Raw genomic sequence first — 5,835 nt, 5'->3', positions numbered from 1 at the left:
GTACTAAGGAAGAGATTAATATGGTTCAGGCTTGATGATTTTGCTGAGTTAGTTGGATAGATTCTTGTTGTTAGAGGAGTTGATAGCCTTGTGGCATACATATGCCTAGTGTGTAGATAATACTGCATTGTAATAGGGATATATATATATATATATATATATATATATTGTGGAAGGAAGGTGATCATTTTCCTTTGGTGCTATGATATGGTGTGTGTACATTGTACTTGAGGACCAAAGTTGGTGGTTCTATTAAGTTTTTCCCTTAGCAAAAGCAAAAGCAACATCTATTTGATTGTTTTGATGTGTTGGTTGTGTTGTGTTATTACTACCGCAACTTTGTATGCAGAAAAGTATTAGTTACAATGTGTTCCTTGTGCATGAGTTTGATTTTTCTCCGGTACTGAAAATATAGGTGTTGTTGAATGTTGATATTTGCTTCATGGATTCAAGGTGTGGACTTGGTTGTAATGATTGCACCAACTTTATAAACTTTGACAAACAAGGCATAGACTAGAGAAGGTAGGTATATATGTGACTTACATACTTGGAAAAGGTAATAAATTAATAACTAATATTGAGTCATTAAATTAACCCAACTAATATTCTAACTAACCTAATTTTTAATTTTATGAACTTCTAACTAACCTAATCATACCAAGTTACCAACAACTTGGCAATTTACCATAAAGCATTTTGATTTAAAAATAACCCCAGGGCCCAGCGTTAGGAAACTTTTAATTATATTTTTTTATTCACATTTTTTACTTAATTCAAATTAAAAAAAGATGGTGTTCCCTTTGTAATGCAAAAGATAATGGCTGATTTGTTTAAACTTAAAAAATAATTTTAAAATAAATGTTCTTTGATAAATATATAGGATTTATTAATAATTTTCAACTCTAGAATGATTTATATCTATTTAATATTGTAAAATATTTCATGGTGTTAATTAAGTTGATAATAATTGCTTACTTAATGACTAATTGATTGATCACCGGATTATTAGCAATGAGCTGCATGTCAATTTTATTCAATATTATTTTATAAAAAAATTATTGTGAGTTTTAGTTTTTTTATTTATCTATATTACTATATATAATTGCATTAGAATGTGATGTCTCTTGATTATAGCTAACGACCATTTGAATGAACCATTTCATTTTTTTTAATTTTTTAATCAAAATCATATATCTACGAATGACTTGCATTTAATATTGATTTGAAAGAGATATATTGACGGTTTAAGTTTAAAGCCGGACTCTATAAGTGAGTATTTGGTTTAAAACTAGATGTTTACACTAATTTGGGACTATTGGATGCATGGGTGTTTACACTGACAAATTAGTAGTTTTTGGTAAATTAGTATTTTAATTTATTATTTTATTATATGAAGTTAAGAATGTGTTGATTAATTTTTTTTTTCATTTAATCAATATATTTTTCTTTTGGAATCTTTTTTTTGTTGTCAATCACTTATTAATGTAATTTCCCATGATAAACATTTTTAGATAGAAAAATTTCTAATCATTTTTCAACCTTTTTCATTCTCTCTTACTCTTAAGTTCATAGGTGAGATAGTGTCACGTGATCGCTCCCTTACTCACATGTGCGTTTCATTGTTCAGGTTAGTTGTGGTTTTTTTATTTTATTTTAGTTGCTCGAAATTTTGTATTCTAAATGTGTTAGGTATATTTGAGGTTGTGGTTATGTTATTTATATTCCATGCTTTGTTCATTTAGAAAGTCAAACACCATATGTATGTGATTTTTTTCCACTTAAAACATTATTAGAATTGTTGCTACTAATAATAGAAACCATTATTATGCATGTGATTCATGAATGTTCATATTTTTTCTTAAATATATAAAACATGAACTACATTCTTTCGAATCATTGTTGGATGTACGATAGATGTTATAGTGGTAGAAGCAGTTTGAAAGAGTCTTTTGTCGAGGGTGTTGAAGAGTTTGTAAGTAAAGCTAGTCAGCAAGATTTTTATCACAATGATGGGGGATAGAGTTGTGATGGTTCAACTTTACAGAAATGGGTTCAAGCCTAATTATTGGATTTGGACTGATCATGGCGAAGAAAGGCTGGATGTTGATAATTTTGAGTGTCTTCATTTGGAGGTTCTTCTGTATTAAACTCAAAATTATCAATATCTGTGAGGCTTTTAGCTTGCACATCCAATTGGAATGTTCCAGACCAGTGCTTAGACTTTATTGCGAAAATGCTTCTAGATGTAACACCTATAAAAGAGCTTTTGCCAAAAAAAAATTATGATGCCAAGATGTTAATATCAAAGTTGGGATTGGAGGCTAAAAGGATTGATTGTTGTGTGGATGACTGCATGTTATATTATAACAATGATGGAGCATTAACTGAATACAAATTTGGTAACAAGCCCAGGTATCGTGTCAAGACTGCTGGGATAAGTAATAAAAAACCAGTTCCAATTGAGACAATGTTCTATTTGCCTATAATACCAATGTTGCAAAAAATGTTTGCATCAATGATAATTGCAAGCCAAATGACATGGAACTATGAGAATAGAAGATCTTTGGGCATGTTACATCATCCCTCTGATGGTGAAGCCTGGAAGCACTTTGATCAAGTACATCCAGATTTTGCTATCGATATGCAGAATATGCGACTTGGTTTATGCACAGATGGACTTAACCCATATATTCAAGCATCATATTCATCATATTCTTGTTGGTCAATCATTGTTACCCCATATAATCTTCCTCTAGAAATGAGTATGACTAAGCCTTATATGTTTTTGAGTTGTGTCGTACTAAGGCCATTTAATCCAATAGTTGGTATTAATGTTTATTTACAACCTTTGATTGATGATCTGAAGAAGTTGTAGAATGGTGTTCTCACTTATGATGTTTCAAGAAAGTAAAATTTCATGATGAGGGCAACTTTGATGTGGACTATTAATGATTTTTCTGCTTATAGCATGTTGTCTGGTTGGGGGACACATGGTACATTGGCATGTCCGTATTGCATGAAGGACACAAAGGCCTTACAGTTGGGAAATGTGGGAAAAATTCTTGGTTTGACTGTTATCGTAGGTTCTTACCAAGTGATCATGCATTTAGGAGGAACCGTTCAGAAAAGGGGAAGTAGACAGGGATGAGCCACCGCATATGTCAACATCTACACAAGTTTGGCGTAGGGTTATGTATTTTCCAAAAGTCACAAAAATTGGTCTACCACCACTAATAGTACACGAATAAGGTGAGTGACATCATTGAAAAAAAACTTTTAGGATCTTCCGTATTAGAAAGATAATTTGATGCGACATAATCTTGATTTATGCAGATAGAGAAAATTTTCTTTGGCAACATATTCAACACTGTGATGAATGTCAGTGGTAAGACAAAATACAATGAGAAGACCAAAATGGAATTAGCTTTGTATTGTAGGCGGAAAGATTTGGAGCTAAAGTAGGGGGCTAATGGGAAGTTTTTAAAGCCAAAAGCAAATTAGACTCTACCTGCAGACTAGATAAAGTTAGTATGTCAATGGATAAAAGAACTAAGAATGTCAGATGGTTATTCTTCCAACTAGGCGAGATGGGACAATGTTGATAAGGGAACCATGCATGGGATGAAAAGCCATGATTGTCATGTATTTATGGAGTGTTTACTTCCTATTGCTTTTAGCTCATTACCGTCACATGTCTTAAATCCACTTATTGAAATAAGTCATTTTTTTCAAAGATTTGTGTTCTACAACTTTGATGGAGGATGACCTAAGTAGAATGGAACAAAATATTCCATTCATTCTATGCAAATTGGTGAGAATATTTCCCCTCAATTTCTTCGATTCAATGGAACATTTGCTTATTCATCTAGCATATGAAGCTAAACTTGGTGGACCAATCCAATATAGATGGATGTATCCATTTGAAAGGTAATAAAATCATCATTGTATTTTATTTAAAATTCATTTGTTTAATTCTCATCAATTCTTGACTTGGTTATGCAAATTTGTAGATTCATGAGCGATTCTAAACGAGCAGTGAAAAATAAGGCCAAGGTTGAAGGATTCATTGGTGCATCTTACTTACATCATGAGACAACTCATTTTTGTTCTCATTATTGCAACAACTTTATATTGTCGCCGCATAATATTAGGAATCAAATTGCAATTAAAACTGAAAGGCATCCACCAATATTATCAATGTTTGGCCAGCAAGGTCATCCTTCTGGGAAGGAGTTCATTCACTAGTTAACTAATGAAGAGAAAGACTTAGCTCATGTTCATGTATTGATTAACTATACCGAAGTTAAGCCATACCTTGAGTATGTTGGACCATCTATGCCCTTTGGTTTTTAATAATTATTGTTGTCAATTGCATTATACTCCAAATATTGACCCTTCATACATTATATTTGGATAGTTCATTCTTGCAGTCCCAATCAAATGTCTTTACTCGTAATCTAGATACAAATTTTCCTACTTGGTTCTAGGAACAAGTATGTATGTTATAGTTTATTTTATTTTTCTATTTTATGGTAAATAAAATATAATTGTTCATGCTTTTTATATTCATAGGTTATAAATAAGCCTATAAATGTAAGAAACCAACACTTAAAGGATTTATCGTATGGTCCTATAAGTTACGTTAAAGAATGACACACATATTTTGTCAATGGGTACAAATTCCATACTCAAGCATGGACTGAGGGGGAAGAAAATGATAAATAGTAGGGTTCACGTAAAGGGCCTTACAAAAGAAGGCATAAATGATTTTTATGGGGTCATTCAACATATATATGAGCTAGAGTATAATACTACAAGCTATCCTAAGCGAGTAATATTATTTTATTGTCATTGGTTTGATCCAACGAGTAGAGGAACAATAGTTGATCCTAAATATGATATTGTGGAAATTCAAATGGATAAAATATATAATTTGTTTGACCCATTCATCAGTGCACATAATGTAAGACAAGTGTATTATGTGCCATATCCAGCAATAAGGGACAAGCGTGGTTGGTGTGTTGCAATTAAAATGAAACTAAGGGGTTACATAGAATCCAATAATGTAAAAGATGATGTGCCTTACCAAGTAGAAGAAATGTCACATGCCAACGAAGTCATTGATGTTGAAGGTATTTCTGGATTGCAGCATTTAAGAGGTGTTGTTGAAGAAGTAGACCCAGTTAATCTATTGACAAACGAAGAAGAATTAAATAATTTGAATGGAGAATCATATAATGTTGAACAAGAAAATGAAGGAGAATTAGAAGATGACTTTGATGTTTACAATTCTGAAGAGGATTAGACATTGATGTTTGTTATTAGTGACATCTTTGTTTTGTTGTACTACTTGAACACTTTATTAGTGTATTTTATTTTTGGTGTGAAATGGAATTCTGTTAGTTATCTAATTTTAATTCATCCCAATATTCTATTTGATTAATTATTTGTAATATTATTTTTCTATATATATATATGTCATCTGATGGTGTTACTGTTAGAGATAAGGGGAGCAACATGAAGACTAAAGCTTGAAGCTTGGAGAAAAACTTGAAGATGTTTTTTCTTTTACACATCCAACTTCTTTGAGTGACATTTATATTGATTGTTATATTGAATGTTGCATCTTAGTCTATATCATATCTTTTGTGCATCATGCATCATCATGAGTAAGTGAGAAAAAAGTTTCTAAAGTTAGAAAATTTCTTCAGAAGGCAAAAATCTCTATTTTAATCATTATAACCTTATCATTATCGACTACACAAGTTGTCTTAAGATTGTAGAGTTATGTCTCGTATCAGTTTAATTGATTACAACCTTATCGTAATCGATTAC

This window comes from Glycine soja, chromosome 20, assembly GCF_004193775.1.
Source record: "Glycine soja cultivar W05 chromosome 20, ASM419377v2, whole genome shotgun sequence".
Taxonomy (NCBI): Eukaryota; Viridiplantae; Streptophyta; class Magnoliopsida; order Fabales; family Fabaceae; genus Glycine; species Glycine soja.
The sequence above is the reverse complement of the archived record's forward strand: the minus strand, read 5'-3'. Positions refer to the sequence as shown.